Here is a 14,147-nt window from a genome sequence, read left to right as displayed (position 1 = left end):
AAGCTGGCATGTCTGGGGCATCAGGAATTAAACTAGATGCTCTCCAATCACTCTTTGAATTGTAGCATTTCTATTTAAAACTTTGTCCTTTAGAGAAGGCATTGTTGAATAAATACATAAGTCCAAGGATGCAGCAGTATTGTGTTCTAGACAGCCAAGGAGAGAAACACTGCCGTAAAATATGGACTAGATAAAAGCACTTTAAAAACTGTAGTGTCATTATAGGCACTGAAAATCAATATCAAAATTATCCATTTTTTCCTAATATATTAACGCATGCGTCTAGGTTTTCTTTGGGGAAGAAAAAAAAGAGGTAGCAAGGATATTTTAATCGTTTAAATCAGTTATTCTCCACAATTAAAAGCTATCAAAAATAACTCTCAAAAGATGTTTTATTTCCTGCTAAAAAAGAAAAAAATGAAAGAAATGTTTACAAATATTATTACATATATTTCCAAGTGAATTACACTCTTGAAGCAGTAATGCCAAGTTGTTTTAAATACCATTAATGTAATAATTTAAATGCAATCCAACAAAACCTATAAGATTTGTGTTTAATGAGGTCCAGCCAAAGATTTTTCAAATTTCTGCTGATATTTTAGGGTCATTTGTCTTTTCCTTTTTGTGCTGAAGGCTACTGGTCGAAGGTCTACTCTAGTTAAGGTAGCTTTATTCTTGTTTCAATTGTGCAAATATTACATTTGTGGTTTAAAATCCCTGCAAAGGACCATAAGGTCCATAAAACATAAAACAGGAAACATAGTCACTTATGATTTTTCTGAGATTCAAATTTAGTCAACAGCACAGCCTTTGATTGGCATTCATCATGAAGTCTCAGACTCAAGAAGGAGCAGACCCAGCTGTCTATCATCTCAACATGGCTTATTTCTTTATTGCATCTGATAAAGCAAGAAAAAAAATGCTTCTTTGTGGGAAATGGCACTGAACAAGAAAGAGTTCAGAAAAAGAAAAAAAACAGAACGTCATACAACAATCTGTAGTGGGGTTCATAGCATTTATGGATGTCAAGAGCGATCGTACAATGCTCGTTGAGGATATTCAACTCTTGGCTCCAACTCAGCAGTACAACTAAAAACACTCATAGGCAACGCATTCAGATAACTGATATTTTTTGTTTCCAGTAGTCATCTTTTATCTGGACACTCTTAAAAATTACTGAGGTCCCTGAAGAGCTTTTATTTTTTCATTTTATTTTTGTCACTCTTGTGTGTATCTGTGTATAGTGAAGAGTTTCTCAAACTTTTTCATCTCATGACCCCTTTCTTAGGTAAAACTATATTTTCCACGTTTTAAATTAAAACAGAAATTTAAAAAATATGTATTTTAAGTAACAAATGATAAACCCGCTACATGTTAACATAAACAATACAAATTTATAAAACATAAGTATATTTTCCAAAACAACAAAAGTTTAGTGAGAAGAGTGACTTTTATAATTTTTACAAATCTCTTTATGTTCTGGTGTAATAGAAGGCAGCTGCACTCTTATATTGCTCCTGCTTTCAATCTTGTACAACATATTTTGGTTGAAGGATATGAAGAAAATTGGACCTCACAGAGATTTACAGTCAGAAAATGGAGGGGTAATTTTAGTAGCCTTTTTGAATAATTGTGGATATTCTTCTATGATACTATATCAAAACTCAGCAAGTGGTAGGTGATGAGAGGTTAATTGCAATGTGGAATCTAAAACCACATCAATGACATTTTCATCCTCTGTTACATTAAAACCCATTGGTCGTTGTTGCACTTGAGTGCATCTCTTCCCCACGCCTGATTTTATAACTTCGAGCATTGACCATTTAGAAAATAAATATGGCTTTGCAGAGTTATGCAGCTCTGACAAAGGTTGACACATTCCACAAAACAGTTTCCAAAAGCACATTTGTTAATGCCATCACCCACCTTATCAGTACATTCTTCAAGCATTGTAAAGCTGCCAACTTACCAGTGGTGGATACAAGTTTTCCAGTATTCTAATTTTCACTTAAAACTCAAATTTTATCATTATTTTCCTCACTTTTGAGAATATGTCTTTTAAATACCCAAGTCTGAATTGCCACAGTTTGTAAGTCGTTCTTTCAATTAAAAGTGAACTTCCATGAGAAAGGAGCAAGTTGAGCTCACAGCTCAAAAATCGCACAGAAAAACAAGTTTTTCCTTAAAACGGTCGTTATACCTGTATATGCAACAACAGTACTCTGTATGTGCTTCCCATTTTGTCACTCTGAATATTAAAACAATGTGTGCTCAAGATTCAACCAGATTGATATATATATAATATACATATTACTGTATATATTGTATATATTATTGTGTGTGTATATATATATATATAACTGTTTTATCAAGGATCTTCCTAAGTGAAACTGACTTTTTTTTTCAGCAAGCATGTGGAGTTAAGGAGTCTGATGACTAATTAGTACAGCCCGTGCCACTGCCTTGATTCGTGGTAAGGTCCAGCAGTTTCATTCACCATTGCTTTTGCACCATCAGTGCAAACGTTAACCCAGTGAAAAAGGCAAATAATTTCTCAGTATTATTACGAAAACAGTTTTGACCTGGCAGACCCCTGAAGGAGTCTCAGGGAGCCCTCAGGGGCCACTGACTACACTTTGAGGACTTCTGGGCTCTGGGATTAAATTCACACTCCGTAGCATGATTTACGGTTCTTCATGATCTGCTGCCTGCTCACCTCTCTCCATCTCTCCCACCATGAGTGGAAACCGGCAATTCCAGGAATGAGCTTCACTCCGGGCTCTCCACCCTCACTGGATTTTTATACACATAGGAAGCTGCGTTCGCTCTGTGGGGCCGCTGTGTAGCCTTGTGAGCTTTATGCATTGCATCGACGGGACGCGTGGAGATTTAGGTCAGACCCACTCTCTGCTCACCAAGCCCTGCACCCTGGAAGAAAGGGTACCTTTTTCTTTGCACATATGCATCATCTACTAACGTCCTGTGGGGGCTACACCCACGCCCAGGAGGGACATTTGCCATCTGTTCACCCTGAGGTGACTTTTTCTAACTGGCAGCTCACCGTCTGGTCCTCAGCCAGGGCTTTCCCCTTCCTGATTCCTGCCACCACTTTTGACCACCTGTATAATTTGTATCTGTCACTCTAAAGCCGCTTTCTGATGCCACTTTCTCCCTACCCCACCCCCAGTCTAGGTTAGGAGCCCCTCAGTGCTCCAGGCATGACCCTGGACTTCCTCTATCAGAGCAGGGCTCACATTCCTCCACACTGTCTGTATATTCCTCTGCATCCTCCACTAGACTGGAAGTTCTCTGAGGGCAGACACTGTAACACAATACCCAGGGAACCGCTGACATGGAATAAATGTATACGGAATTTAAAAATTGTACACCAAGTGAAAGGGACAAAATGTGAAGTCGTGTGAGATCTTATGACAGAATCATCAAAAAAAGTGAATGACCTGTGTTTTAATCCATGGCAATTTTTATGTATATGGAAACAAATCGTCCCTACTTTGGCCAATGAGAGCCTCTCCCAGATATCTCCTGGGTACTTTTGACAAGATCATGGCTCATGTACCAGGCTTATCCTGTACATTTCCTGTCCCAGACCTGGAATCAGCCATGTCTTTAAGAAGCCTGTGTTTTGTTTTGTTTAAACTGGGAAATGGCATTTCAAGGCCATGATCTGGGTGCTAGGGTTGCTTCTTGCTGCCAGTATGATCATTGGTTTCAGGAATTTTCAGAGGACAAAGTTAGGTTTAAATTATAAGGTAGAGCACCTCAGAAGTTTCTGCTGATATTTCCAATTCCAATTTGAGACAACGCAGTGTTTCTATTTGATCATTTACTTTACATTACATTTCATCTATATCTTCTTTCCTCTGCAAGGAGATTCTTGGTTTTCTAGGATGTAGGGAAGACATCAGAAAACTTTTCTTTAAAGGGCTAGATTGTAAATATTTCAAGCTTGCCGGCCAACAGTGTGTTGCAACTACTCAACTCTGCCTTTGTAATGGGAAAGCAGTTGTAAACAAAATGTAAATGAATGGGCACGGCTGTGTTCTAATAAAACTTTATTTACAAAAATAGGCAGCTGGCCCATGTGCCATAGAGTGCTGACTTCTGATATATGAGAAAAATAATTAGAATACTGCATTACCATTTGCTTTATCCCACTTTACAGATACGTCTCAGAATATGATTACTAATACAATGACCACAGATTATCATTTCCTGAAAACAGTTACAGAGATTTAAATATACCACCCCCAATTCCCACCATTTTTTACATGCTTGCCCTGTATCTATACTGTCAGATCATATAGCCATTGTATACTATAATATCTCCCTTTTGATTCTCATTTAATCTTGTTTCTCCGAGTAACAATATATTTACTCTAACCACTGGTGCTTATGTCAACATCACTCTAGTCGTTTTCCTTGTCTGAAACTTGTTCTCCTGTAGATTCTTTGGGAATTTTTCCTGGGAGAAATAGTCTCTGAATTAGCTAAGTGTATGTTATACTTGAAGGTCAGATTTTCTGCGTATAAAATTCTCGGCTCACATTTTCTTTCTCGATGATCTTAACTATTTTATTCTTCCCTTCAGGCATGAAACATTGGTGTGGAAAAGTCTGATGATAATCTCAGTTTATTTTCCCAAGACGTTAAGTGCCCTTTTTGCCTAGATTCCCAATGAATTTTTTTTTTTAAGCAGATGAAGTACTTTTAATGGTAAATGTCTTGGTGTTGGTTATTCTGGGTTGGTATTTATAGACACTCTGTACTCTTTTGATAAGTGGTTTCAAATATTTTTTTTTCCAGACAAGTTCTTTTGAATTATAATTTGTATTATTTGTTATCTTCCCTTTCTTTGGCTTTCTTCTTTAGGGACTCCTTTTAAAAATGTATTGAACCTTTATTGCTTATCTTCAATAATTTTCACTTTTTCTTAAAATATTTTAAATCTTTTTTTCATTTTGTTTTTGATTAAGCATTTTTCCGCAACCTTCTATTTCTCTTAAGGTGTTGCCTGTTGCGTTTATTTTTACTTGTGTTCTTTCTAGTTTAACCTTCATTTCTAACATGATTCTTTCTTCTAGTTTTTTCTTGAGTTCTATCATTGTCTCATTTCTGAGTGTTTCTACCTCTGAGTTGCATTGTTTCTTTCATGTCTTTTGTCTTTTTCTTAGTTTTTTAGATGGTTTTGAAATAGCATGTTACAGTTTGAAATTTTTTTTTTTTTAGTGTTACTTTTTGGTCTGTTTTCATTGCAGAGATGTTATTCTGCTCCTTATTCTCCTTTTTCTTGAAGTAACTTTGCTACATTTGATACATTTCTGTTTGCTACTTTTCTGTTCTAAATTTTTGTGTGTGTGAAATGTGTTTTTCTTAATTTTTAGAAAACAGCTTGTGCAGATAGCTTTTGTAACTTCAAAGAGCCCCCTCCCCTGTTTTTCCCTCATAGTGTTAAAAAAATAAGGCAATGTGCCTTCTGAGATTCCCCGGTTCTCTCTCCCTCTCTCTCTTTTATCTGATCCTTCTTTTATCTTCTCCTGAATTCTGATTCCACTTCCAACAGTTTCTCCCCAGTGGGGGGGGGGGCTGTCAGTTTTAAGAGTTCACCAGGCTTACACTGGTGCAGCCTTTTCTGGCCTCCCCATGGCCCCTGTGCTCACCCAGCATGCCGATGGGTAAACCCTTCCTAGCTCCATCTGCTGCTCTCAGTCTGGAACGCCCTGCTGTCTCACAAATACCTGCTGACTATCTTGAGTGATTTCCTGTTCTCAGGGCTTTTCCTTCCTGCTTCCTCTCCACATAAATGCTGATAATATGCATGTCTTATGGCTAGAGGTGACTTGTCCTCACTCACCTGCATTTTAGGGTTTATAGAGATCCCGTATCACCTAGTTTTATTATAAAGGTTGACCATAGATTTTTGGCTTTGATAACTAATTGCTTTGTCTGTTTTTATCCTTGGATTTGTGATGAGCAAAAAACTAGGCTGTCATCATCACCACCATTTTTTACTAAAAAAAATTTCTTAGGAAAATGTAAATGATCATAATTTGCTAAAAGTTAAAAGCAAGAATTGATGTAGAGCCCTGGGACAAAACTCCAAAAGGTACTAAAAAAAAAAATGCCTCTTTAAAACGTTTCAGGTCCAGACAGCTTTACTGTTACATTTTGTTCAAAATTTTTAGGCCAATCATTCCTATGAAATGTAAACTTACAGAACAAAACAAAGGCTAGAAATTGCCTCATTCATCTTATTTATAGAAAATCTTTATTGTTTATTCTGTTTATAAAAGATATAAATAGTCTTTTAAAAATAATCAAGCCATGCAGAAATTTATGAAAGGAAAAGCAATTATCCCCAGCAAATTAGTTTGCTCAGGAGGCCATAATGATGCACCACAACCTGGGTGGCTTAAACAGAAATGTACTGTCTCACAGTCCTGAGGCCAGAAGTCCGAGATCAAGGTGTCAGCTGGGTTGCTTCCTTCTGAGGCTGTGAGGAAGAATGTGTTCCATGCTTCCTCTCTAGCTTCTGGTGATTTGCTGGAAATCTCTGGCGTTCCTTGGCTTGTAGAAGCATCACCTCATCTCAGCCTTCGTCGTCACTTGGTGTTTTCTCTGTGTGTATGTCTGTGTCCAAATTTCCCATTTTGAAAGGACACCAGTCATATTGGAGTAGGGCCCACACTTCTCCAGTACAACCTCAACTTAACTATTACATCTACAATGATCCTATTTCTAAATAAGGTGGTGTTCTGACGTACTGGGGGTTAGGACTTCAACATATGAATTTTTGTGAGACACGATTCAACCTAAAACACCCAGAAATTCATTTTTTCTTAACACTGTATAACGACTAGAAATAATGTATATTAGCAGTTTGGTAACTAGTCTTTTGAGTTTTGTTTTTCTCTTTTATTAATGGGGTGAATATACAGTCATTACATGAGTTGTTATACCTACTTCTAAGGCAGAGACTGCTAGTTGCCTATTCAATACCCATCTTCATCTTCCCCCTTACGAACAGAACCTTTTTTTTATTGAGGGGTGAAAATATGCTTGGCTTAAGAACTATATATTCCATCCTCTCGTTCATTTATGTGTGGAAAATGGGATATAAGACCATTTAGATGAGCATTTCTTCCCTTTTCCCTCCCTTTTTATTTTTCGGAGAAAGATATGATGGCTGGAGCTCTAATACCCATCTTAAGAACATGAGACAATCTTGAAATGGATATCACACGTCAAAAATGGAAAGGCAGAAAGTCAGAATAAGTCTGTATTTCTTATACCAAATTGAAGTAAACATACTAGCCCTGGACTGCCTATCTCTAAATTCATTTTGTTGGAAAGAAAAATAAACCTCTAAATTTGTTAAGCCACTGTGATTTTGATTTTCCTTTACTGTCAGACAAACCTAATTCTAACTGACACAAACACATTAAGTAGTACTGTTAAACTCATATTTCTTAATTCATCAATTTCATAAGTGAAACTGAATACACTGATTTCTCTCATGACAGAGGAACAAATCAGCACATTTTGCTTATCCTCCTCCTCTTTCTAACCCTCATTCTTCTATTTGCTACATCCGCTTGCTGACACAGTCTGGATTCCATCCCAATCCACAATCACCAAATTATTTATACATTATTTATCTTTTCTTTCAAGAATTGTAATGGCACGTAATGGCATTTTAACTCCATTTACCCCAGCTGTTTTGACTTATTCTATGTTTAATTGAATGTAATGTTCACTACAATTTCTTGCACAAATGGTTTCCTCATTTGCGATTTAATCTTTTGTTTGGTTTTTGTGTCCACTGGTATCATTTAGGATTAGATTTGTTACAGATGTTTGAAATCAGAAAATAACAGCGGCTTAATCAAGATAGGAGTTTACTTCTTTATCCCCAAAGAAGTCTGGAAGTAGTCAGGCCAGGGCTGAGGCTGCGGCTTTGCAAATTCCTTAAAGCTCCAGGTTGGGGTACTCTGGCTACCTTGGAAGAAAGAGAGAGAGAAAGGGCATGCCCCCTGTCCCCTGCCCCCCAGGGCATCCCCCACTTCTTGCATTCCTTTGGCCAAAACTTGGCCAGCATGACCAAAGCGGCATAGAGGCCAAGTTTTTAGTCTGGACAGCTAAGTCCTGCCTAAAATTAGGGATCCCATCACTAAGAAAAGGGGAGAAGTTTATTTTGGGGCAAAAACAAGCAGACTCTGGCATATTCTTTGTCGGGGGAAGAGGGAGAATCTCCCTCTGCCCTTTCCCTTAAGGTTCTTCTGGCTGGCCAAATAATCAACAAGACAGGTTAACAGGAGAAAATAATACCAAGTTTAATAACATGTATATATGGGAGAAGCTCAGAAATGAGCAACTCGTCCCTCTGTCTAAGCTGCTTGCTAAAGTATTGCAGCTAAAGGCGAAGGAACGTGTTGGGGGTGGGTAGTGGCCTGGGACTTCAGAGGGCAGAAGGACAATTCTTTTCAGGGTCATCTATTGATAATTTGGTCAGGGAGAGATAGAGTTTTTTGATAAAAGTGGCTTGGTGCCCCTCCCATTGCAACATCTATTTTACATTATCTTTATAGCCATCATGATAGAAGATCTGTTCCAGGAATGAGCCACCATGCCAGATTCTCTAGGCAGTTAGTGGGGGAGGTCAAATATCCTTATTGTCTTCAGCTCGAAATAATCCGCATACCAGAGTGGTGCTTCCTGGGGCAGCTTGCCCTGAGCACCATTGTCTTCAAATGTATATTCCCTATGAAATGAAAGTTGTAGGTTCTCAGTTCTTGAAAATATGATGATACTTTCTTTTTCCTTTCATTTAAAATTATCATAGAATACTTGCAAACCATTTTTTTGAATTACCATAGTGTAAGCATATTTTCATTCTCTTATGGAATCCAGTCCTGTTGGGATACCTGAGGCTGAGAGGCTGAGATTTTCCTTGAATAGCTGGTGATTTGTTCCCATGTCAATATGCTTAAGGATTCTTCTTTCTCCTTGCATTAAGTAATGAATTCTCTGTTAATTTTACTGGGAATATGGGATGTCTTTTCGGTCTACAGAGTCACATGTCTTTTATTCCCAGAAAATTTTCGGGGTGTGGGAGATCAAGATTTGGCCATCCTAAAATCTATCTCTTTACCTTGGTTGTTTTCTCTGAGGATATTTGACCTCTCCCACTAACTGCCTAAAGAATTTGACATAGTAGCTCCTTCCTGGAACAGATCTTCTATCATGATGGCTGTAAAAATAATGTAGGATAAATGTTACAATAGGAAAGGCACCAACAAGCCCATCTTATCGGAAGTTCTGTCTCTCTGGCCACATTCTCTGGATGGCCCTGCAAGGAGTTGCCAGACAAACATTTACATTTATAAGGGAAATCTCCATTTGTAAAGGTGTCTCCCTCTCTGTTTTGGGAAGAGGGGTGGATGGCCTCATTTCTAGAGGCTTATCAATGTAAAAGGTGAGGCCTTAAATCTGCATAATAACCTTACTCTTGTTTACTGTGCTTTAGTGGTAATCTCCTGTAACTGACTCCCCACCCAACATCCTCCTTTGTCATTGGCTGAACATGGTATTTAAGCTGAGAATTTCTGCTATTGTGTTGAGAAACGCAGTGTCCCTGCTTTCTCCCGTGTATACATGTTATTAAACTTGGTATTATTTTCTCCGGCTAACCTGTCTTGTTGATTATTTGGCCAGCCATAAGAACCTTAAGGAAAAAGGCAGAGGGAGATTCTCCCTCTTCCCCCGACAGGGGCCAGCCCCATGGCTTAGCAGTTAAGTGCGTGCGCTCCGCTACTGGCGGCCCTGGTTCGCATCCCCGGAGCGCACCGATGCACCACTTGTCGGGTCATGCTGAGGTGACGTCCCACATACAGCAACTAGCAGGATGTGCAACTAAGACATACAACTATCTACTGGGGCTTTGGGGAGAAAAAGGGAAAAAAAAAGGAGGAGGATTGGCAATAGATGTTAGCTCAGGGCTAGTCTGCCTCAGCAAAAAGAGGAGGATTGGCAGGGATGTTAGCTCAGGGCTGATCTTCCTCATAAAAAAAAAAAAAAAAAAGAAAATTTTCTCATAATTGAATTTTTTTTAATCTTTTTTATTTTCTTCTTCAAAAGCAATTTTGAACACCTTGGGTCTCTATTGTTTGCCCTCCATGTAATTTTTTTTGCATTTATTTCATCTATTTGATTTTTCACTGCCTCATGTGTGACTTTTTTTAAGTATTAACATCATTGAATTAATTTTCAACAGCATCAATTCTACATTCTTTGACAGATGTGGTTTTCAAATTTGTAACAAATTTTATTTTTCTCCTCAATTTCCCTCATCAGCTCTGCCAGCTTACTTTTTATATTATTCTGAGTCTTATCATTGGTCTCTTTTTGTTTTTATTTTGAAATAATCTCCTGCTTGCAGAAATGATGCTGGACTAGCACAAAGAGCTTTCTTTCTGAACAACAGAGGAGTAAGTTGCAGCAGGATGCCCATCAACCATAGTACTGTGTGCAAATTTACCACAAACGAGGCCGTTCTCCTCATAACCCCAATACCACCATCACAATCAGGAAATTGACATTAATAGTGTACTACAATCTAACCCACAGGCTCCATTCAAGTTTCACCATGTGTCGCAACAATGTCCTCCTTGGACAAGAGTCCAATCGAGTTCCACATGTTGAATTTAAATTCTCCTATCTCTTTAGCCCACTTCTGTCTGGAAGCCTTCTATCTTTTCTTGACTTTCATGACATTGACACTTGTGAAGATTACAGCTCAGTTACCTTATAGAATGTCCCTCAGCTTGGGTCTGATGATTAGATTCAGGTTATGCAATTTTGCCAGGAATGTCACAGAAATGACAGTATGTTTTTCTCCTGCGTCTGATCTCAGGATAGGTGATTGCAATTTGTCCCATTCCTGGTGAAGTTAACTTTAATCAGTTGATTAAGGAGGTATCTGATAAGTTTCTCCTGTATAAAGTTACTTTTCTTGTGGGGAGGTATTTTGAGAGTATGGAATATTGCATTTCTTTAACTCTCATCCACAAGTTTTGGCATCACATGATGTTTCCTGGCTGAATTGTTGCAATGCTGGTCACTACCACATTCATCAGTTGTATTCTACGATGGAGTAAGAAAAGCATTCCCCTCTCTCCGTTTATTTTTCACTTACTTATATCAGCACAGACTCATGGACTCCTATTTTATGTGATAGTACCATTATGCTCTTGCTCAGATTGTCAGATATGACCAGTGGGAGCCCTTTCATACTGGTTTCAGTATCATTTTGGTGTATTCTCATCATTGTTTTGAGTACTTCCTTAATTTCTGGGTTAACAAGGTGTCCCAGGCTCATCTTGTACCTTCCCTGTCACTGCCCTGGAGTCAGCCACTTCTCCATCGAGTCTGATTTCTTTCCTTTTTTTTTTTTGTAGGAAATGATATTTGACAATAGACATGTAATACTTTTGTAATTAAAATATATATGATATTCCATTTAGAAGTAAAAGGACTAACATTCAAACTGGGAAGATAATAATCAAAATAAATATTCAGCATGTTGAAAACAAAACCATGAAAAAACAAAACTCAAAACAAAGTAAATCAATTCTGCTCATGTTTATATGCCAGTCAGTGTCTAACGTTTCTTTACTTTCTACATCAGATTAAGAGAGGAAGTATCAACATGGGTTTTAAAAGTACAGCATTTTGCATGGAAATCGATTAGCAATACTGGGCTTTTGTGGAAGCAAAAGTGAAAATTATCAAGTTAACGCAGTACTGGAGCTTTACTTGATATGCTGCACAGTGCTGAGTAACTGCAATGCAGGAAGTTGTCTCTACTTATAAACAAACTTGTAAAGAACTACCTCCGGATTCAATATCAGCATTCCTAATGATAGCCCTAATAAAGGGAACAATTTCTGCCTTTCTGATCTGCTGATTCAGAGTGTTCCTCAGTACAGCTGTCATATGCTGGCAGCTTCCACTAGGTAGCCATGTGAAGAATGATATTTAAATCCAATGTCTTCTACTCCAATCTACTCTTTTTGGCAAGACAAGAATGGGGTGCTGAGGTTGCCCATGTTCAATTTTCTCCTTCATCAGATAAGTGTGTTCAAAGGATGATGGCCTCGCAACAGTCCAGGAAACAATGGCTTCTACACAAATTTTGTGGACTTGATTTGTAAAAAGTAGGCATCAGGTATTTCTTCTGAAAGCAGACTGAGAATAAAAGGGTATAATATTAGCCCTCACATTTATTTGCCAACAGAGGATAAAATCAGTTCAGAAAACTGAAGCTCATTATCAGGGATATTGAGTAAGGAAAAACCTCAATAAAGTTAAGCCCTGAAGAACTGAAACCTCTGTTGGACACCCTAGCCAACAGCATTGGGATCTCTACATCATCATTTGGGTTGGAGATGGTGCCCAATGGTTAAGAGCTGGTCAGGCAATTTTCCTTCCACCCTTGAGGCCACTTCCCCCAGGATCCTGTGTCTGATGTCCACAAGTACTGTGAATTCCCCTGCCCCAGCCTCTTGTGGTCTCTGAACACTTCTTTACTATAATCACAATGGATTATAGTTTATTAAACATCTGTCTTTCCAGAGAGATTACAGATTCCTCATAGGCGAAGATAAAATCTGATTCATTTTCAGAACTTGGCACATAGTAGGGTCATTAAAATGCAATTTGAATGAATTTTTTCTTTCTTAATATTTCCATAGTACAATTTTGCTCCTTTGAATATGCATTTATTTTACTGTATTGATGAGCATAGTGAGTAAATGTGTTTCTCCCCCTCGCTGACATGTAATCTCCTTGAGGATTAGATTTTCTCCACCTTCCCCTAATTTGGTACACGCTCAATACTTTTTTCAATGAATTAAATTAATAGCTTTAATATTCTAAAGATTTCAGAAATAGTATCCTTTAGTTTGGGTTCTTTCATGTGTTAATTCCTTCAGTTGAAAATTGTAGTTGATTCTTGTTGGATGGGCTAGAAGAATAGAGGCATGATGGTGGGACTCCCTATCGAAACCAGAGGAAGAGCAGTGCATAAACACCGGTATCTTACCCCCATTGGCAAGGAGCCACCAGTGCTGTGTGTTGACTCAGAGACCAGATTGAACTCTGTCTGAGCAACGCCTCAGGGCTGGGGCAGGGGGGAAGGCACAAAGGTCTGCCAGCTTCTAATGAACAAGCCCCAAGGTCCGTGCACCTGCACAGCCCTCCCCAAGCAGACAGGGGTCGGTGCAGCAAAATAAGAGCTATGGCTCCTCTCCTGTCACCCAGATCCTCGTACCTGCTTTTTGTGATTTTCTTTCTTTTAAGGGCTACTCTTAAACTTAAAATTCCCCCAAGAAGACTTCACTTGTAAGAACTGGGGAAAATTGTGTGCCCCAGACATCCTTTACCCCAGACCTACCTCTACCCGTAAAGTCGTGGTATGACTATACCACGCTGTTCCAGGTCTAAAAACAAAAATTGCAAAAAAGTTTTCAATTTTTTGGTATAGTCCCAGGTCACTGTTAGAAATTTGCTTTGGTACTCTCCTATGCCATTATAGCAATCACTATCATTGATTGTGTGTTTTCCAAGGGCCAAATGCCATCTTGCTCTCTCACTCTCAATAAATATTGTATATTGCATAGTATTATTACAGTATTATATATTACATATATTTTACACATATTACATATATTATATATTACATAATATTACATAGTACCTATTATATATAATATATAAAATACATATATAGCTCTATACATTATACATATATTAGTTTACAGATATTTCTATATTCTAGTGTACACCTATATAATTTTTATATGCATCTATATCTAATATCTTCTCACTTAATCATTATAATTACCCTGTGAGGTTAGCACTACCATCCCTTTTTCACAGCTGAGAAAATGGAGGCCCAGAGTGATTAAGTAACTGGTCTAGTGGGCCAGTCAGGACTCAAATCTAAGTGCTTCTGGTGCCAAAGCTACGCTTTTCCAAGTTGTTGCGTCACCTCTGGGGATACCAGTGATATTCAAAGTGTGAAGTGAGAAAGTTGGGGCTTTGCCATGTGCGCAGGATGCCTGGGGACC

This window comes from Ceratotherium simum, chromosome 28 (assembly GCF_057802395.1).
Source record: "Ceratotherium simum simum isolate JZ-2026a chromosome 28, ASM5780239v1, whole genome shotgun sequence".
Lineage (NCBI taxonomy): Eukaryota > Metazoa > Chordata > Mammalia > Perissodactyla > Rhinocerotidae > Ceratotherium > Ceratotherium simum.
Note: the sequence above shows the minus strand (reverse complement) of the source record.